Source organism: Coregonus lavaretus (genome assembly GCF_964263955.1).
Source record: "Coregonus lavaretus genome assembly, chromosome: 17".
In the NCBI taxonomy this organism is placed as follows: domain Eukaryota; kingdom Metazoa; phylum Chordata; class Actinopteri; order Salmoniformes; family Salmonidae; genus Coregonus; species Coregonus lavaretus.
Window position 1 is genome coordinate 33,855,128 of NC_140004.1, and position 23,231 is coordinate 33,878,358.

Genomic DNA, 23,231 nt, shown 5'->3' on the forward strand with positions numbered 1-23,231 from the left:
TAAAGATGCAAAATATTTTTTATTGTGAAATAAACAAGAAACAAGCCAAAAAAACAGAGAACTTGAGCGTGCATAACTATTCGCCCCCCCAAAATCAATACTTTATAGAGCCACCTTTTGCAGAAATTACAGCTGTAAGTCTCTTGGGGTATGGCTCTATAAGCTTGGCACATCCAGCCACTGGGATTTTTGCCCATTCTTCAAGGCAAAACTGCTCCAGCTCCTTCAAGTTGGATGGGTTCCGCTGGTGTACAGCAATCTTTAAGTCATACCACAGATTCTCAATTGGATTGAGGTCTGGGCTTTGACTAGGCCATTCCAAGACATTTAAATGTTTCCCCTTAAACCACTCAAGTGTTGCTTTAGCAGTATGCTTAGGGTCATTGTCCTGCTGGAAGGTGAACTTCTGTCCCAGTCTCAAGACTGAAACAGGTTTCCCTCAAGAATGTCCCTGTATTTAGCACCATCCATCTTTCCTTCAATTCTGAACAGTTTCCCAGTCCCTGCCGATGAAAAACAGCCCCATAGCATGATGCTCCCACCACCATGCTTCACTGTGGAGATGGTGTTCTCAGGGTGATGAGAGGTGTTGGGTTTGCGCCAGACATAGCGTTTTCCTTGATTGCCAAAAAGCTCAATTTTAGTCTCATCTGACCAGAGTACCTTCTTCCATATGTTTGGGGAGTCTCCCACATGCCTTTTGGCAAACACCGTAAAGCCCAGCTCTGTGGAGTGTACGGCTTAAAGTGGTCCTATGGACAGATACTCCAATCTCCGCTGTGGAGCTTTGCAGCTCCATCAGGGTTATCTTTGGTCTCTTTGTTGCCTCTGTACTGTGATGTTTCACAAAAGTTCTGAACCCTTCTATTGTCATTGTTTCTACAGATTGTAAATTGAAAATAAAGATTTTTGCTAAAAGTATTATTATATTATTGATCGATTGACTATGACTTTTCAGATCACCCAGTAATGCTATCTGCAGTGTTAGCTCCAGGTAAATATTGCAATCCTTCAGCCATCCCTGGACCTGTGACCAAAAACTAACTACAAATGGACAGTACCAAAACAAATGATCTAATGATTCTGTCTCTTCGCAGCAAAATCTGCAGAGCTGGGAAGATTGTATCCCCCATATATAAATAACATTGTATTGGTAGCAAGAATTTTGTATAATAATTTAAATTGAACAATTGAACTGATACGTTTTGCGTATCAGTTCATAAAAAATTTGCCATGGAATCGGTACGTCAAAAATCTCTTCACAACTATTTTGCATTCTATATGGGACGGCTGTCAATCCTTTGGTCCTTAAATGAAACTGGTATACTTTTTTATTTATCACAATTTTCTTTAACCAATTATGTTCTTTAATGCAGGGCCGACAGACAAGTTCCTTACTTTTTCCCCCTTCTACTTTCCTCTTCCATTTTGCGATAATGCTGCAATTATTTGGTTGTAATTTTGGGTAGATCAGACATTTCCATGTGTTTTTGTTAGCTGCATGTGCGACATAACTCCACCAGTCCTACCTATGATATGATTTATGAAGATTATACTTTTTTTTTTTTTTATTTAAAAAAACAATGTTTTTTTTTATCAATTAGTATATTTGAGTTTAACCACAATATTTGTTGCATAATTTTTTCTGTCGTTTCTGGAGGATTAAATTGAAATTGCAACCAACATGGCTTGTTTTAGAAATAGTGATATTTGGGAGATGATTTCCTTTTCAAATAGCTGAAAGTGAAAGGTTGTAATCTGAATGAAGGGAAAAAGGCCATTCTTGAACATGGGGTGAGACAATCTTACTAATTTGCTAGAGAACCAGTTCTGGTCTGGTAGTGGACGCGAGCTTCGACTGGAAGCCAGTGGAGTGTGCGGAGCAGCATGGGAGAACTTGGGAAGGTTGAACACCAGGCGGGCTGCAGCATTCTGGATAAGTTGCAGGGGTTTGATGGCACAATCCGGGAGCCCAGCCAACAGCGAGTTGCAGTAGTCCAGACAGGAGATGACAAGTGGCTGGATTAGGACCTGCGCCACTTCCTGTGTGAGGTAGGGTCATACTCTACGGATGTTTTAGAGCATGAACCTGCAGGAGAGAGTCATTGCTTTGATGTTGCAGAGAACAACAGGGTTTTGTCCAGGGTCATGCCAAGGTTCTTTGCACCCTGGGAGGGCAACACCGTGGAGTTGTCAACCGTGATGGAGAGGTCTTGGAGCGAGCAGGCTTTCCCCGGGAGGAAGAAGCTCTGTCTTGTTGAGGTTGAGCTTGAGGTGGTGGGCCGGCATCCAAGCTGAGATATCTGCCAGGCAAGCAGAGATGCATGTCACCACCTGGGTGTCAGAAGGGGGGGGGGTTAGGAGAATAGTAGTTGAGTGTCATCCACATTGCAATGGTAGGAAAGATCATGTGAGGATATGACGGAGACGAGACACTTGGTGTATAGAGAGAAGAAGAGATGGCCTAGAACCGAGCCCTGGGGGACACCAGTAGTGAGAGTACGTGGTTCAGACACAGATCCTCTCCACGTCACCTGGTAGGAGCGGTTTGCCAGGTCGGATGCAATCGAAGAGTTTGCAGACCCTGAGACAACCAGCCCTGAGAGGCTCACTAGTCGCAGGATTTCATCTTGAGAGACAGGGGAGAAAGAAGTCAAGGAGTAGGGTTGTTCTGTGTGAGTGGAACCGATGGACTCAATAGGCTGAGTAAATGAGGAGTGGATGTCGTCAACCTTCTTTTCAAAGTGGTTGACAAAGTCATCCACAGAGAGGGAGGAGGGAGGGGGAGGGGATGGAAGATTAAGGAGGGAGGAAAAAGTGGAAAAGAGTTTCCTAGGGTTAGAGGCAGAACCTTGAAATTTAGAGTGATAGAAAGTGGCTTTAGCAGTGGATACAGAGGAAGAGAAGGTAAGGATTTAGCAGAAGGGAGAGATGATAGGATATAAGAGGAGAGAGTACTGGAAGAGAGAGAGTGAAGATTGCAATGGATAACCATCTGGGTAGTGATCAGAGACCTGAAGGGGGGATGCAGTGAGATTAGTAGGCGAACAGCCTCTAGTAAAGATGAGGTCAAGCCTACTGCCTGCCTTGTGAGTGGGAGGGGACTATGGAGATCTGATGGTTCACGGTGTTGAAGGCAGCGGATAGATCTAGGAGGATGAGAACAGAGGAGAGAGTGTCAGTTTTGGCAGTGAGGAAAGCCTCCGTGACACAGAGGAGAGCAGTCTCGGTTGCGTGACCTGTCTTGAAGCCTGTCTTGATTGTTCTGAGCGAGATAGCAAAAGAGTTGTTCAGAAACAGCACACTCAAGTGTTTTGGAAAGAAAAGAAAGAAAGAAGGGATAACGGTCTGCAGTTTTTGACAGACGGGTCAAGTGTTGGTTTCTTGAGGAGGGGAGCGACTCTGGCCAACCTGAACTCAGAGGGGACGCAGCCAGTCATCAGGGATGAGTTGATGAGGGAAGTGAGGAATGGGAGAAGGTCTTCAGAGAGGTCTGGAGCAGGGAAGAGGGGATGAGGTCGAGTGGGCAGGTTGTCGGGCAGCTGGACCTCACTAGTCGCAGGATTTCATCTTGAGAGACAGGGGAGAAAGAAGTCAAGGAGTAGGGTAGTTCTGTGTGAGTGGGACCGGTGGACTCAATAGGTTGAGTAAATGAGGAGTGGATGTCGTCAACTTTCTTTTCAAAGTGGTTGACAAAGTCATCCACAGAGAGGGAGGAGGGAGGGGGAGGGGATGGAAGATTAAGGAGGGAGGAGAAAGTGTAAAATAGTTTCCTAGGGTTAGAGGCAGAAGCTTGAAATTTAGAGTGATAGAAAGTGGCTTTAGCAGTGGATACAGAGGAAGGTATAAGTTTAGTTTTCCTCCATTTTCTCTCAGCTGCACGGAGTCCAGTTCTGTAAGCTCGCAATGAGTCCCTCAGCCATGGAGCAGGAGGGGAGGGCCGAGCCGGGAGGAAAGGGGACAGTGCAAGTCATAGGATGCGGAAAGGGAGGAGAGTAGGGTCGAATAGGCAGAATCAGGAGACAGGAAGGAGAAGGATTTAGCAGAAGGGAGAGATGATAGGATAGAAGAGGAGAGAGTACTTGAAGAGAGAGAGTGAAGATTGCAATGGATAACCATCTGGGTAGGGGCTGAGTGGGTTGTTTGGAGGAGAGGGAGACAGAAAAGGAACCAAAATGGTGATCAGAGACCTGAAGGGGGGTTGCAGTGAGATTAGTAGGCGAACAGCCTCTAGTAAAGATGAGGTCAAGCCTACTGCCTGCCTTGTGAGTGGGAGGGGACTATGAAAGAGTGAGGTAAAAAAAGACAAGGAGGGGAAAGAAAGAGTTGTAAAGAAATTCATCGAAGGCAGACATCGGGAGATTGAAGTCGCCCAGTATGAAGAGCGGTGAGCCATCGTCAGGAAATGAGCTTATCAAGGTGTTAATCTCATTGAGGAACACTCTAAGGGCACCTGGTTAAGCTTGAGTGGCAGCATGGAAATTAAATGAGGAGATGGACAGGTGGACAGGTGAGTGAGGGAGAAAGGAGAACATCTCCACTTAGGAGAAATTAGTAGCCCTGTGCCACTACTGCGACAACCAGATGCTCTCAGACTATGAGAGAACACATAGTCAGATGAAGAGAGAGCAGCTGGCGTAGCAGTGTTCTCTGGGGTGATCCATCACTCCGTCAGGGCCAAAAAGTCTAAGGACTGAAGGGCAGCATAGGCTGAGATGACCGCAGATCGGCAGTTCCAAACGTTGCCGGAGACCAGGAATTCCACATGGGTTGTGCGCGCAGGGTACACTAAATTAGAAGGGTTGCAGCCAAGAGGTGGGGAGCATATGTAAAGCCTACAGGGACAGGCGTGAACAGGTATAGAAAACACACACAAAGCTACAAAAGAGCAAAATTAGATCTGAAAATAACTAGGTAAGATACTCAAGTGAGAGAGTGGTGTGGAGCCTTCCTCTCTTTCCTTCTTCGAACAACTCCGCTGAACAACTAAGCAGAACCATCTTCGTTTTGGTGACGAGACCGACGCTTACAGCTGCCACTGAGAAAACAGGGGAGAGTGAAGTACTAACACCAATTGCCTAGCAGAGGAGAAACCACTACCCCTCCAATGCAGCCACTGATTACGATAACAACAAGTCACACATTTCCCTGCCCCTTAATCCTGGTTGATATGTCAACAATCAGCTGCAAGTTAATAGCAATCAGAAGTTCACACACCAAGTAGGCTACTGGGAAGACAGACGACACTTAAAGTAGATGGCCCTAGCTAGCAAAAAGACAGTACTAGACAACAAGAGATTAAGACAAAAATTATACTTATCACTCCTGGAGATATCAGGAGTCATCTAGCTATAGATTGAAGCAATTGGTAACTTTTGGGTGGCTCAATCCGCTGGAACGTTGTCAAAGAGGGCAGTCACGTGTGTTAGCAAAGCAGAGGTCCCGAGTTCCAGCCAGGTATGAGCCGAATCAAGGGGAGGTGGTGCTCGCTAAGCGAGCAACGTGATGTCTGTAACACATACAAATGTTCTGTTCTATGGACCTTTAAGCTCAGCTGAGTCATCTGGGTTCAGATTCATACTGGGTGTCACGGCAACGCATAGCAAATGAGTCCTGCAGTCATCACTGCTGCAGGAAGATCAAGAGGTTAAAGTCCCCAGATGGCTGACCAGGGGACATTTACGTTTTAGTCATTTAGCAGATGCTCTTATCCAGAGCAACTTACAGTTGGTGAGCGCATACAATTTAATTTTTTTCATACTGGTCCCTCGTGGGAATCGAACCCACAACCCTGGTATTGCAAGCGCCATGCTCTACCAACTGAGCTACACGGGACTACAGGAGCAGTAGCCTTTCCCTCATGCATGTGTGCCTGCAGAGGTGTAGCCAGTAGAGGTCAAAGGCATTCACTTCAATGCTCTGCACCTTGTCCCCAAATTCATAAATGAAACACCAGGAGAGAGATGAGGAGAAGCATGACAACATGGACTACTTCTGCCCCCTACTGGTGACTGGTTGCTTGAGATAACAATGTACCTGAGGAGTCAGGTCTGGGTCTGAAGCAATGGCAACAACACTGGATTATCAAATAGGGCCTAAAGCAGGGCTTCCCAATTCTGGTCCTGGAGGGCAGAAACACTTCTGTTTTTTGTTTCTACCTGCTAGTTAATTGGTGTCCCAGGCCTGAATTAGTCCCTGATTAGAAGGAGAGCATAAAACCCAGAAGTGTTTCGCCCCTCAAGGACCAGGATTGTGTAGCCCTGGCCTACAGCATACAGCTACTGTATAAAAATCACATTATTCAAGAAAAAAGGCTTCCATGATAACTCCACAGCAGAGCTGTGGAACATACCAAATGCATTGGGGAAAAGGTTATGTAGCCTAGCGTACCAAGCTCTGATCTGGACTGTCCATTTACTAACACGGACAACCTTGGCTACTCAAACTCACTTTAAAAGTCAAAGTACTACAGCAGAAGAAAGACAGAAACTTATTTCAAACTGTTCTTGACTTTTCAAATTATGCCACTTCTGATCAGAAATTGCATTACAAAGGCCTCTTACAGCTTTTTCATCCACAGCCTCCATAATGAGCTTATGAATTATGAGTTTTCTAGAGGAAATAATGGATTGGTATGCAGAACGAGCAGGCAGAATGACAGCAGCTATAAATGAAAAAATGACTTATGCAGTCACACTCTCCCATTTTGGAAATGTCATGTCATTTCATTCCTCTCAGATGTTAAAGGGGGAATCTACAGTTGCTACATCCATTTTGGAATTTATAAGTAAATGATATGTATCCACTGATTCTTAAATAATATAACTTATGAAGGCCTCATGAGCTTAGTTCAACTGTCGTACCTCATGAGAACCAAAAATATAAGCTTGTTTTACTCCAATGTTTGTAAACAAAGTAAATGTAAACGAACACTGTATAGCCTCAAAACATGGTTAAAACTATTATTTTTGCATCCATAGCTCTGTCTACGAATTTGAGAGGGGTTACATTTCTCCAGCCCCATCCATCAGCTTTTTACTGAAACAGTGGCGGGGATGCACTTTGTTATTTTTTCAACTGCGGATTTCTGCTTTAATGTTCTTAACTGTAAGCTATCCTTTTCCAGCGTGGACACAGTAATTATAATCATTACAAAATAATCATAAAATTGAATTACATCCCGGTAGACTTTTATGGCTAGTCATCTTCCAATCAGCATAAGAATAATGTGCAGTATAAGCTTTCAAACCCGTGTTAGTTTGCGTATATAAACTGTGGATGTAGAACAGCGAAATTAGTAGGCTTTAATACACCTGACTACATCCATGGACGTATTTAAGTGCCTAGAAAATCATCCTGTCAGGTCACACTGATGTCAAATACAGTAAGATATGTCAATTCAATTCAAACAACTTTATTTGTCCCCCTAGGGGAATTCCATTAGGGCTATAGCGGTGCTTCAGACACAACACACAGACACAGAGATAGTGTCTGTTGCACAGTTTGATCTTTCATAGACTTATTTAGTACTCACTTACTTAACCAATTCAGGCTTATCTCAGTGTTTTGCCCAACGGTCTATTTTTAACATGCCAGACCACAAGACTACAATCAAAGGACTCTCCTGTTAAACGAATTGGAACCGGACGAAGATAAGACTATTCTGTCCATCTGGTGCGGCCTAATGAAGAAGATATCTAAGTTTCCTATAAGCCTTTTAGCATATCAATGTCATTAATAACTAGCCCAGAATAAAACTCTTCCTGCCAGAATCACTATCAGTTAGCTGTGTAGTCTATAGCCCTCATCAAACAAACAATATGTTTCACCATATGTCGTCTCAGGTTGTTATTGTAAAAAATAATGTGACTTTCCTGGTTAAATAAAGGCAATATGTGTTTTTCTCTTAACCTTCATTTTACCAGGATGTCGACAATAAAATGTAAAATATAATGCATACAAAGAAAGCAAGTAGGCGGCCATTACGATGCAGAAAAACGTTAGTTAACTGTTTACATGTAATATATACAGGGAATACATATAGAAGCAGATATGCCTATGGTAGGTATATTTAGAATCAGAATCACCTTTATTCGCCAAGTACATTTAGACATGCTCAACATTTTACTTGGAGATATGGTGCTGCTAATGATAGACAACATTTAGAGACAGAGGAATTTACACAAAGTTTACATACATTATGTACAAAATAGGTCACGTGAACATAGATCTGTAAGAGAATAAGCAGTGGATATACAACATCAGGAAGCACAACTGCAACGTGTATTGACTGCTAGACCCTTCCTTAGGCAGCAGTATATATTATATTACCTGTAAATAGTTCAATGAAGGTTTTTCTGCATCATAATGGCTGTCTTCTTGCTTTCTTTCTTGGATGATTTAGGGGTCTACCTTCCACTGCCCTCATCTCAAATTGAATCTATAAAATGATGACAATGATTGTCAATGAACTGCAGCAACAAACAATACATTAAATTGGTGAATAATAACGAGGACATACTAACAATAAGCCTTTGGTAAACACAAAGGTGAATGTGAAATCGTAAGGCATCTAAAAATGGATCAGAAGCATGCAAGGTCATGGGAAACACTGAAGCATATTTGAAGTCCTTTGCTGCTAATGGGTTCACAGTCTGCATAGAGTACATGACTGTGCTTCTATGAATAATGGACTGTGTTCGTCAAATAACACTCCTCAAAGTGTGGGGGACAAGAACAAAGCTTGCAGGCATTAGTGTGATGCTGTGTTATGGTAGAGTTGGTCTGAGAGCTGGGTACAAAACATTGAGGTTGTGTTATAATGAGTCATTCCTAAACTAACTAACTATACGAATGGACATTTCATATATTTTCCAATCAGACAAAGAATTTGATAATTTAAAAACTGTTTTGTGATCGCTTTCTATTGTTAAATCACATGCCTGCCATCACACATATCATAGCCTACTTAAAAGGTTAAGGGGAAATTAAAGCTTTGAAAGCTTCTGTACTTCAAAGGTGTACAGCTGAAGAACAGGGTGTCATAATGATTGTCCACAATATCAAAGATGGTTCTCAACGAATACTGAATCATTCATGTTAAAAGGACTTATTTGATCCTAGTTGTCATTGATTTATTAGAGGTTTGAAGATCATATAGATTATTTTGGACATCTTGCTGGCCAGAGAAGTTCAAATCAAGTTCAAATAGTGAGTGTACTATACAAGCCAAGTGTACTTAGGAATTTAAGAATTTAAGACTAACACACGCAATTGTATGGCGAATTGAGAAATTCACTCAATAAACATGATAAATATAGAATAACTGTACTGTACAGAACTCTACACCCCATTGTAATGAAAAATGTATGCACTCACTTACTGTAAGTCGCTCTGGATAAGAGTGTCTGCTAAATGACTAAAATGTCAAAATGTAATGTATTTCTTACATAATGCATCCCCCGCTTAATGTTGTAGACACAAGTTAGAGGTACTTCTTAAACTGTCGTTGAGGCAATGTGAATTTGAAGGGCATTGTGACAGGTTGTGTTGCCCCATGTCTCAATAGAACCTTTTCAAGTATCTAGCTTTTCATGTCTCCCCCTTTTAACTGTGTCAGGGCATGATCAAAGTCTTTAGATGTAGTATGGGCCTTTAAAGTGGAGCTCCTCGAAGAGCATGGGTCTGTCTATATTAGTGTTTACTTACTTCAAAAAATATTATATTACATCAAACGATAAATATAACCAAATTCTATTCATCACATGCTTTGTAAACAACAGGCGTAGACTAACAGTGAAATGCTTACTTCCCAACAATGCAGAGAGAAAGACAATTTAGAAATACAGTGGGGAAAAAAAGTATTTAGTCAGCCACCAATTGTGCATGTTCTCCCACTTAAAAAGATGAGAGAGGCCTGTAATTTTCATCATAGGTACACGTCAACTATGACAGACAAAATGAGGAAAAAAATTCCAGAAAATCCCATTGTAGGATTTTTAATGAATTTATTTGCAAATTATGGTGGAAAATAAGTATTTGGTCAATAACAAAAGTTTCTCAATACTTTGTTATATACCCTTTGTTGGCAATGACACAGGTCAAACGTTTTCTGTAAGTCTTCACAAGGTTTTCACACACTGTTGCTGGTATTTTGGCCCATTCCTCCATGCAGATCTCCTCTAGAGCAGTGATGTTTTGGGGCTGTCGCTGGGCAACACAGACTTTCAACTCCCTCCAAAGATTTTCTATGGGGTTGAGATCTGGAGACTGGCTAGGCCACTCCAGGACCTTGAAATGCTTCTTACGAAGCCACTCCTTCGTTGCCCGGGCGGTGTGTTTGGGATCATTGTCATGCTGAAAGACCCAGCCACGTTTCATCTTCAATGCCCTTGCTGATGGAAGAAGGTTGTCACTCAAAATCTCACAATACATGGCCCCATTCATTCTTTCCTTTACACGGATCAGTCGTCCTGGTCCCTTTGCAGAAAAACAGACCCAAAGCATGATGTTTCCACCCCCATGCTTCACAGTAGGTATGGTGTTCTTTGGATGCAACTCAGCATTCTTTGTCCTCCAAACACGACAAGTTGAGTTTTTACCAAAAACTTCTATTTTGGTTTCATCTGACCATATGACATTCTCCCAATCCTCTTCTGGATCATCCAAATGCACTCTAGCAAACTTCAGACGGGCCTGGACATGTACTGGCTTAAGCAGGGGGACACGTCTGGCACTGCAGGATTTGAGTCCCTGGCGGCGTAGTGTGTTACTGATGGTAGGCTTTGTTACTTTGGTCCCAGCTCTCTGCAGGTCATTCACTAGGTCCCTCCGTGTGGTTCTGGGATTTTTGCTCACCGTTCTTGTGAACATTTTGACCCCACGGGGTGAGATCTTGCGTAGAGCCCCAGATCGAGGGAGATTATCAGTGGTCTTGTATGTCTTCCATTTCCTAATAATTGCTCCCACAGTTGATTTCTTCAAACCAAGCAGCTTACCTATTGCAGATTCAGTCTTCCCAGCCTGGTGCATGTCTACAATTTTGTTTCTGGTGTCCTTTGACAGCTCTTTGGTCTTGGCCATAGTGGAGTTTGGAGTGTGACTGTTTGAGGTTGTGGACAGGTGTCTTTTATACTGATAACAAGTTCAAACAGGTGCCATTAATACAGGTAACGAGTGGAGGACAGAGGAGCCTCTTAAAGAAGAAGTTACAGGTCTGTGAGAGCCAGAAATCTTGCTTGTTTGTAGGTGACCAAATACTTATTTTCCACCATAGTTTGCAAATAAATTCATTAAAAATCCTACAATGTGATTTTCTGGATTTTTTTTCCTCAATTGGTCTGTCATAGTTGACGTGTACCTATGATGAAAACTACAGGCCTTTCTCATCTTTTTAAGTGGGAGAACTTGCACAATTGGTGGCTGACTAAATACTTTTTTCCCCCACTGTAATGGAAAAGTAATAACATGCAATAATTACAGAATAACGCCTCACCAAAGGGAGCATCAGGGAGTTGTTGTTTTTTTGGGGGGGGTGTGATGTCGGGTCCGAAAGCCACAGCCAAAGCAACCTCCCGTGCCTCAGCCGTCTCGTCAGTCTCCCTTGCCTCAGCCGGCTCGTCAGGCTCCCTCAGCAAGCTCGACCGGGTCTCAGGAGAAGCGACTGTTCCGACCCTGGTCCTCGGGACCGTCCCTCTGGTCGGTGTCGGCGTCGTCCTGCGGCTCCTCAGCTGGCTCGTCAGGCTCCCGCGTCTCGGGTGGCTCGATTAGGTTCCCGCGCCTCGGCGGGCTCAACAGGTTCCTGCGCCTCCGCAGAAGCGACCGGTTCCCGGGTCTCAGGAGAAGCTTCTTATCCGTCCCTGGTCCTCGGGACCATCCTTCTGGTCGGTGTTGGCCTGCAGCTTGAGCCGCACGTCAGGGGGATGGTACCATCACGTCTACCCCCGCTCCCCCTCTCCGGCACTCGAGGTCGCCAGTTGACTGTTCATTACGCACACCTGCCACCATCGTTACGTGCACCTACGCGGTATCACCTGGACTCAATCACCTTCCCGATTACCTCCCCTATATATGTCACTCCCTTTAGTTCCTTCCCTAGGCGTTATTGATTCTGTTCCTGTGTTTCATGTCTGTATGCTACTTGTGTTTCTTGTTTTGTTTAATGTTTCATTTGTTATTAAAATCACTCCCTGTACTTGCTTCCCGACTCCGAGCGTACACGTTACATGGCAACCGGTCTGTGTAGAGTATGGGCCTGAGTGATGCATGCCAATGCAAAAAAATCCTACTCTGATGCGTTCTGCCTACAACAAAATCTCTTGCATAGTTAGTTTTGCATACTAAGTTTGCATAGTTCGTTTTGTTTCAGTATGTTGCATTGAAAGTGGCTAATATTGCGTTGATTCGTTCACAATTCCCACCGTAAAGTGAAACCTTGATAGTGTTAACTAATAGGGAAAACTCCAGAAAGTTGAGTGAACTTCAATCTTGTGCTTCTCTTCGCTGGCTGATATTTATTCTGTGCAGCAGTCCCGGTGGAGCTGCCTGCCCCTGCAAGCTCAAAGTTTAGTGAGAACATTGCATACAAGCTACAACAGCAAATGTTAGAGAGCTATATTATCTACACTGAACAAAAATATAAACAACATTTAAAGTGTTGGTCCCATGTTTCATGAGCTGGTCCCAAATTTGTTTACATCCCTGTCAGTGAGCATTTCTCCTTTGATAAAATAATCCATCCACCTGACAGGTGTGGCATATCAAGAAGCTAATTCAACAGCATGTTCGTTACACAGGCGCACATTGTGCTGTGGACAATACAACTCTAAACTGTGCAGTTTTGTCACACAACACAACGCCACAGATGTTTCAAGTTTTGAATGATTGTGCAATTGGCATGCTGACTGCAGAAATGTCCACCAGAGCTGTTGCCAGAAAATGGAATGTTAATTTCTACCACAAGCTGCCTCCAACGTCATTTTAGAGAATTTGGCAGTACGTCCAACTGGCCTCACAACCGTAGACCACGTGTATGGCGTTGTGTGGGCGAGTGGTTTGCTGTTGTGAACAGAGTGCCCTGTGGTGGCGGTGGGGTTATGGTATGGGCAGGCATAAGCTACGGACAACGAACACAATTGCATTTTATCCATGGCAATTTGAATGCACAAAGATACCGTGACTAGATCCTGAGGCCCATTGTCGTCCCGTTCATCCGCCGCCATCACCTCATGTTTCAGCATGATAATGCATGGCCCCTTGTCGCAAGGATCTGTACACAATTCCTGGAAGCTGAAAATGTCCCAGTTCTTCAATGTACTCACCAAACATGTCACCCATTGATGCTCTGGATTGACGTTTACGACAGCGTGTTCCAGTTCCCGCCAATATCTAGCACATTCGCACAGCGTTTGAAGAGGAGTGGGACAACATTCCACAGACCACAATCAACAGCCTGATCAACTCTATGCGAAGGAGATGTGTCGTGTTGCATGAGGCAAATGCTGGTCATACCAGATACTGACTGGTTTTCTGATCCATGCCCCTACTGTTTTTTAAAGATACCTGTGACCAACAGATGTATATCTGTATTCCCAGTCATGTGAAATCCATAGATTAGGGCCTAATGAATTTATTTAAATTGACTTATTTCCTTATATGAACTGTAACTCAGTAAAATCTTTGAAATTGTTCCATGTTGCGTTTATATTTTTGTTCAGAGTAGTTAGCTTTACAACACAAATGTAACGAAATGTAGCTTTAAAAATGGTTGGACCACAGCTTTTATCACTATCAAGTGACTTTACTCGTGGCTCGAGTATAAAGGACTCTGGCTTTGACTCGACTCGGACTCGAGGTTTAGTGACTTGACTAGATCACTGGCTGGTGGTAACTGTCTGTTTTGGCGTCATCTGTTGACAAAGCAGTCCCTGCTATGGTACAGTGCCTTCAGAAAGTATAAATAGAGATTTTTTTTGTCACGGTACAGTATATTGCCACTGAAACAATTGAATTCAACTGTCCCCAATGTGAGCACTCAGCCTTGAACATGACCCACCGTGCCAGTGCCATGACTAAGCCAATTATCTCCTGCTCACAGCACAGTCACCGTAGACAGTAATAGGGGCCAAATTCACCTCTGTCTTGGCCCTCATGTCACACACACACAAACCTTTTTGGTCATTGGTCACCATGTGGAAATACAAGCGGAACCTCTGCTCATCCATGAGCCGAATTGTAAGGCGAAAAATTATGTGATGTGTTTCTGTTGAAGTAAGCTTCACTCTGTCAAAATTGTACATTATCTGTCAGTGCACACATGCATTTTATACAGAAAGTTTTGTTGTAGATCACCAAGATCATCCAACATTCATGTATACATTTTCAATTAAAATATATACATTTTGTTGTAAGTGCAGAAAAGTACAGTAGCCTACATGGTGTGTGTATTTGAGGGCTATGAATCCAGGTCACCTCTGACTCGTCTTACTCCTTAATATGCCTTCAGTGGTTTATGTACATGGAAAAAGCTTAATATCTCTGGTATACATCCTAGACCAAGCTGGCCATTTCCCTACGGTGCCATTTGGGTCAGCAAGATTTCCAGCAAATCGCAGATCTGTAGTAGTATGATGGAAGGCAGGCACAGCAAACACATCAGATGACTCACATCACCCCTTTCTTTGTTACAAGCAAACTGTGTCTTACCATCCTCATGTAAAACTAGTGGATCAGTCTGTCTGTAGCGGCCCTTTTGTGTTACTGGATGGATTTCCTCTTCTGGCATTGATTAGACTGGAGCAACCGTCCGGAAAGTGTCTGTCCTCTGCAGCAACACAAATATAGCATAATGTCAAAAATAATATGCAGAACAGTTTAAACTTATTTTCCAGGTTGAACGAAGACCTTACCCTGCTGAGGATGAGACACACGTCTTCACCTGTCATCTTGAAGAATGTTCTTTGTAGGCCTAGTCATTCCCTATCATTAAGTTTATTATGTCCTTTACATTTTGTGAAAAGGTAAATGTGTTTTACAGTATTACGGCTAGCAGGCAGGCAAGAGGCAAACAATACAAACCATCTTTATTACCGGCCCTGGTAACTTCACCCCAACTGCTCTTATCCCCAGAACACAGTAACTTAAGAACATAAGTGTTTTTGACATTTTTGGGAAATTTAACTGAAAATAAAAAAATACAGCCCTAGCAGTGCCCCAAGTCCCATGGGGACGTCCTCTATGGCGTGGATTTTCTCCCCATCAAAGGCCAGCGTGATTTCACTCTCATGGTGAAATGGATTTCTGCCAATGTGCAGTAAAGGAGTGGGGAGCGGTGAAATCTGTGTCAACAAAAGTAAGAAAAGATTAATACACATACAATTAACAAAGAACATAACAAATGTTCAGCCGAATTTTTATATAAGCATGTACACTTACGTTTATGAAGAAACCGATTATTTGTGCATAGGCATACCTTGTCACAGACGTAAAGGCCACTTGGGTCCCATTGAAGAGGTCGGGCAAGAGCAGGATCGCTGCTGTGGTCTCGAGTCCTAGTAAAGTAAAGCAATGATCTTACTACACTTGCTAATTTTATTACAAAATACATGTTTTTTATGTACTATACATTAAAAGAAAGGGAAGGAGAAAGGGAAGGAAGAAGATCAAATTCCCCTGTGCCTCTTCTGTATTGTCCTTCAGGGACTGTCGAAACAGCAGGATGATGTCCTCACCCCTCGCCTCTCTACCTCTGCTATCATTTTGCCACTAGCCTTGCGGAGTCCTTGAATTATCTTTTGTCTATATCCATTACATGGACTAGATTCATTTCTGAGAAGATCTGAAAAGATAATTTGCACACATTGTATTTCTGTAGGTTAAACTTAATTCACATAGACTTAAAAAATTGCAAATGTGTGACCTAACTCGCAGTGATGCAGGGCAGGAAACTCATTAAGGATCTCTTTGGTGTGGTGGGTGCCGATAAAATGGTCGCTCTCCACCGATGTCCTCTTCATTTTGTCAGGATGGTTTCTTTTGCATTCCTCCTTCATTCTTTCGATTTGCTTTGTCACACTTAAAGTGTCCTCTGCATCAATGCCTAACAAAGATTAGTACCATACCAGTCAATTTCGTCAGAATAAGAAAAGTGAGAGTCTGTTTCAAATTCATGATCCAATGAGCATATGTTGACGATTATATGACTGTTATTTACTTGGTTCAAAAGTGGTGTAGCAGACACGCCCCCAAGTAGCTCCACATCATGCACGTTATAGTCACCTATGACAGAAACACACATATGTACAGGTAAAGCTCTTGATTTTTAAAGAATGTTCCCACTTCATTGGATAGTCGCATATATTGTATGGTCCATATATACTCAAATTATTCACAAACTATTAACTGCATCTTTGTTGACAAGCAAACACTTGCTGGAACAAAGTTCAGGTTTAGTGGTAGGGGTAAGGGTAAGGTTAGCCACAAACCTTAGCCATCTTTGATGCTGGGCCTGCATTCCCATCAGAACTCCTTTTCTGTGTGAACTTTTACATTTACATTTTACATTTTAGTCATTTAGCAGACGCTCTTATCCAGAGCGACTTACAGTTAGTGAGTGCACACATTTTTATTTTTTATACTGGAATCGAACCCACAACCCTGCCGTTGCAAATGCCATGCTCTACCAACTGAGCCACATCCCTGCCGGCCATTCCCTCCCCTACCCTGGACGACGCTGGGCCAATTGTGCGCCGCCCCATGGGTCTCCCGGTCGCGACCGGCTATGACAGAGCCTGGAACTTAGCTCTGATGATTGCAACCTCTGTTTTGCAGACAAGAGTTTTTCTTTTTTGAATTTCTTTTTTTATCATCCCATGACATGATTCCTTAGTAAAGGAGAATGGAGATGTAGTTATTAGTAATGACCACACATTACTGTGAAATGTGTAAAAAAATAAAGTACAAATATCACTCACATATCCTTGTCCTGTACGGTCCCTTAGAAATGGGTAGTTGGCCACCAATGATGTACAGACGTCGGTATATTGTCTCCTTGTAGGGTACCTTCGAAAATAGTAAATCAATGTAGTGTTCCATTACAGCATAACACATCCCATGACTACGCACACACAAACTCACATGATGTGCCAATTTATAAACTTACCAAGTATATGTGCACATGGAATCAAATTAAACTTGGATGATTTGGCTCCTCCACTTGGACCGATGAGTGGGAGAGTGGAAATCTTCACTCTGTTGGTTGAGTTTACACTGCAGGACTGTGGGGAACTCAGGAAGGGTGGATATTGTGGGCCACAGTTGTATTGGTTGGTGGATGGTGGTTGTTGGTTGGTTGTTGGCTGGTAGCACATTGTGGTGGGTTGGTCTTGTTGGAGAGAGCTGAGACATAGAAGCATATACGTTTACATGTTTAGTTCTGTCGTCACAAATACAAAACAGATTGTAAAATCTGTACAGCAAGAAACAAGGTTTGAATTATTGTTATGGGATTACAAGTTCAATAGCTTTGTTGTACAAGGAGCAATTATATAGAGCTCATTATATTGAAAAATAGTTGATAAATACCTCACAGTTACATACTTCTTTACATTTCCAATTAATTTAGCAAATCGAACTTGAGTTTTCATGACAGGAAACAGCTGTTCGATCATCCTGTAATTCAAGCCCATGAGTGGCTCACCATCGATGAGGTGGTCTGTTGAGTAAAGTTGAGAAAGTTTTATTAGATATGAGATCTTAATAGCAGTAGTTGTTTTACAGGATTATATATTGCATTGGAGTCAAGACTGGAGCCAAGTCTACAGACCAAGACCCATCCTCTTAAAACCAAGAACCAGGATATCAAAAGCTGTGACGCGATCACAACCAGTTTAAATGCTGAAACACAAGATGCAAGACTCCATCTCAATTTTAGTCATATTTTAGACAAAATCACCTGCAAATCCAATGCCGGAGAGGGATTGTGAGTCTCCCCTCGGGATCAACGTAGCTATTATGGATGATTTTCAAGTACATATGTTGTAGAATTAAACACCTATATGCCTTAAAATGTTTATGGATTGAGAACCAGTTGAAGGGTTAATACAGAGCAGAGACATTTATGTGTTTTTCATAAACTCCCTGCAGCTGGTCTGGGTATGTCAATGACATGTGATGGCTGTGTGGAGATTGGAGTAACAATGGACCTAGTGTTATCATTTGTTTTGCTTATGACCCTATGACCTGACACATGGCCACATGCACATAGTCTCAAGGGCCAGGGAGGATGGTAAATGATAAATGCCTTAATGTATGTACGTGTATTATTTGTAAAGAAAGGGTCTGCAACCATATGAGATTAGGGAAAGGGTCTGCTACCAATATAATGAGATTAGGGAAGAGGCTTCCTATGGAAAAGCGCCCATGACCTTGGAGTAAATTACAGGTGACATCTGGACGTTGAAAGATAAGGGTAGAGTGGCACTAAAATAAGTTAATCATTTGCCCTAAGGGGAGGGACTGTATATGCTATGTAACATGATTATGCATTTGTGTGTATAAAAGGGAGCTCTAAGCCAAAGAGAGACAGTTGTTGCTCCATGGAGCAAGCTCGGCTTTGTTATGCAAATAATAAAAGTCTAAATTCACAAGTTCCAGTCTCTTGAGAAATATTTTTAAGTTGACTACTTTTTGAGTCAAATATTTCTACGACATAATTGGCGAGCTTTGCCAGGAGTTGAAAAATAGGGACCAAAGACGGTATACATCTGCAGTTGTGAAACGGCTTGGACGGACCATACAAACAAAAGCGGACGCTTTTAAAAGGTAAGCCAAGTTCTTACTTATATAGTATAACGTTTGTGTGGTCCGATCCGGGGCTCGGCAACATCTAAAGAAATACCAAAGTAGGTCTCTCCAAATTTAAGAACCAGAAAATTAGAGACTAGGGGCTTTTGAATTTAAGAATACATGTCGATGTCACTCTGTTGTTTGTCTGAACCGTCTGTTCAATTGATTTGATTCATTTGATTCATCTTGCTGATCGCTCTGTCTGGGTCATTTCGGCACGGGCAGCTGTCCAGCTGGTTGAGCGATCAGACAATAACATGTTAAAAAGACCTACAGATACCGCTCTAGACGTGTAGTGGAAGTGAATCGTCTTGAGGACTGCTTAGGTAGGCGAAATCCTGTGCAATAACGCTCTTTCTCTGTGTCGTGAAAGTGTATCAGAGAAAGAGGGCCGAATTTACAGGTCGCTTAGGAAAGCGTAGTAGAAGTCCAGGTGTGTAGAGGAAGTGTAACACCTGGGCTAAATAAATAGAAATCCTGTGGATACCGCTTTGGAGAGCTAAAATTAGCACTCCAGAGGTCTGAACGGGCAGGTGGCTAGCTAAATTTGGGACCTACGGTACCGCTCTAATGAGGAATTCATTGTTAGAGGTCTGCTCGGGTAGGTAGGGCATCATCCTGTGTTGTGGTGATGCCAAAATTAGGTAGGGTCGATCAGGTAAAAAAGTTAGGTCATCCGGCGTAGGTGACAGCATAAATTGGAGTAACATCGGTCATCCTGAGTAGGTGAACGGGTTAAATAGCTACAAGGGCTTCAAAATATTGAGAAAGTGTTAAATAGAGTAGGTCTGCTCATCTCGTATGGGTGAATGGGTTGCTTGGGCGGCTGTGAGTCATTCAACTGTCTGATTCATTTGGGCACAAGTGGCTGCTCATCTGTATGAATGAGAATAATAAGAAATCCTGCAGATAACAGCTTATTTTCTGTTTTGGGGAGAGAAGCTGTGTTTGAGGTCGTTTGAAGTGTCGGTGTTTGGTGGAGAAAGGTTGGCGCACCTTTCCTGGACCGTTGTTTGAGTATAACCTGGTAGGAAGGACGCACCCGGTCTCACACCAAGAGAGGAAGAGTGAATGGTGCGTGGATATTCATTGACCAACTGAGTGTAGAAAATTCACGTTACCAGGAGGGGTAGAATAAATCCTGTTGGAGGAACAGGTCACGTGTACCGGTGTGGTCATATGACGTCTATGCATTGTATTTTGATAAATCATTTAGGGTATGTTTCTGACATTATATTTAGAAACTTTAGAGGTGATGTAGTATTATGATAAATTGACTACAGTAAAATAATAACTAGGATAGGGTTAACATGCCAAATTTGGGCCCTTTGATAGAATAAAATAGTAATAGTAATAAAATAGTAATTAAGGGCGTTTGAGAACAACATTGTATAACTATGGAATAAGAGTGGTATAATGATGTAAATTAGTCACACTCTGAAGTTTGAATGATGAGATATAGAGGTGTGTTTGATAATTATATATACGTTGGAAAAATAAGCTTTTCTTGTAAATTATATCTTGGAGTTTCGTACAACAATGCCTGTCATAGAATTTTGTAAGATCAGGGAATAGTGACCAGCATATATGATTCTAGGAGGATTCTATGACTGAGGGGAAGGATTTGGGAAATGTGTTGTTTGTTCCACTGAGACTAGATTGTGATTAACAGATTGTGGCAATAAAGAATAATTAGAAACATGAATGGTTTGGTAGATATGAATATATTGGAATATAATGAATTTTATGTGAGTGTGATGTAATACGAGGGATTGGATAAAATTATAGGTGTTGACTTGCCCAAACACGTAGACGTACGTGGAAATGGGAGAGAGTACATAGGACATGTGGTAGAATTAAGCATTATAATAAACTATCTATTATTTCAGAAGCAGAGGTAAGATAGTCAAGGAATTTTAGTATATTAGGGGAAAATATAATTCATTTGGTTAGGTCGTTAGATCTGTTTCCAAATCAATGAATGTGGGGTTTGACTTGTTGACTGCTAAGTTGATTACGTTGAGCGTGTGAGATCTGTGTCCTTCAAAGCTATTTTCTGATAAAGTGTGGTATGTGCCAGATACTAAAACTACTGACCATTATCATTGAAATAAAGGAAGATTAACTTGTCTTTTCAATAAAGCATAGATTCTGCATCGCTGAACAGAGTCTAGGTTTTCTAAGTATAGTTTAGCTATAGTTGTGGGTTGTTTAGATTGAAGGAACAGTCAGGATAAGACTGGACGATTTAGCAGCCTGAGTCTTTTCAGACTGAAGGACTCACTTATTCAACGGGAAAGAAGGAGGAGTGTCTATAGTCTAAATCAGAAAGGACAGTTACATTTGAATAGCGGACTGGCAATTTGGATAAGAGATTTGGCCATAATTTGAATTGTTTAGGTAGACTGGAATGAAAGTAAGGTATTATAATAGTATGAATATAGATATATTATTAGTTATTGTTGGGATGTGAATAGACTTTACTAATGCCATGAATTCATTTCCGGTTAAAAGAGAGTCATACTTGCTTGACTGTATCGAGCTGAAAGAGATATTTGAAGCAAGTTTGAATAGTTGGATGGAAAACATTTATTTGACAAAATTCTAATTGTTATTACTTTATTCTATAGTTTGCGTGACACTAGTGATGTATGCGAATAGTTGAATTCTAGAATGATAATGTATTTTCGTTACGTGAACTAGGGGATGCAAGGAGCTTTGGCTATTATGCTGAGTGAATAGCACCAATTTAGAGTGGGTTCTAGATTTGTTGAATAAACAAACGTATATTTTAAACTAAAGTAATGCAATAGGCTACAATTATAACATTATCAGAAAAAGGCACTATACGCTCATCTGTGGTCCTCTGTAGCTCAGTTGGTAGAGCACGGTGCTTGCAACGCCAGGGTTGGGTGTTCGATTCCCAAGGGGGGCTAGTATAAGTATAATAATGTCGTTTGGAATAAAAGCATCTGCTAAAATGTTAACGGGTATGGAGAGGAGAGTACATGGTGGTAATTTTTTAGTCATTGAATAAGGTGTTGCTAGATTAAACGAGTGACAATGGTGGAATATGTCTATAGATAAATTGGATTGTGATAAATGGATGATTTCAATATATGATGGTAAACTATAGCAAGTGTTTGGTGTTACTTGTAGCTTACTTAGAAATGATAGATTAATAGATCTCATTCATTCTGATAATGGCGGAGTGATGGTTTAATTGCGTGGCATGATTTTAGTTGATTACAAGAGAAATAGGATATAGTTTACGACGCATGGAGAAGGGAATGTCTTATATGGTAATAGATGAACTGAACCAAACATGACGTTACTATGGAAATGTAGGATGGTTAATGTTGTTAAGTTTGTTTTTAAACCCTATGATAGAGGTAAATGCAGAACGATATTTGAAAGTGGTTTATTAGGTCTGCTAGTAAAAATTGAAGAATTTCCATTTTGTCTGCGGGTGTTAACCATTGGGGCTTGCTGAAACGTGAGAGCGCTATGAGGGACATTATGGGTTAAGTGAGGTGTACAAGGATCGCGTATTTTGTAGGAAGTCATAGGAGGTTGAATATTATGACTGTAAGTCGCTTTGGATAAAAGCGTCTGCTAAATGGCATATTATTATTATTATTATTGGCAGGAAATTGCTAGCTAGTTAGCGGTGAGAGCTAGTGCGGTTTTCGTTGGGTGACGTCACTTGCTCTATGAACTGGAAGTAGATGCTTTGTGTGGCATTGGTGGAACGACGGGTAACGGTGCTTCGATGGTGAATGTTGTCGATGTGTGCAGAGGGTCCCTGGTTCGAATCCAGTAAGGGACAGAAAGCAAATCTTTTACATTGATGTTATTGATGTGAATTACTGGTTTCATTGATAACATTATAGGAAAGATGTTGTCCTACCAATCCATGTCGGATAGGATAACATAGTAATTAAAATTGCATATTGGTGAATTGGATGTTTTATTGGTTTTTACTATAAATATAAAATAATTTGTAATCTGTTGAGGTACCGTTATAAGGGAAATTAGTGGTAGAGTATGATAGATATTGTAGAGGGTTTAAAAAATAAGTTAATTGGGTGATGAGACAGGTTGACTTGATGTTGAATGGGATTGTTTAATAGAAGTAATTATTTCTATTTAGGAGAATGAGAATATGTTATTGGGTAGTATTGCTTTGTGGAGACGATTTACTAATGAAGAACATGTCTCGATAGTTTAATAAGGAACGATATTTGATAATTGATCATTTTATTATGACATTATATAGTTTGTTTAAACAGCAGTGAGTTACGATGATGTTTTATTACTTCAGATAACGATAATTTGTTTATAGTACGTTGAATCTTGGGAGGTAGTTGTTGCTGTTGGCTTGATGG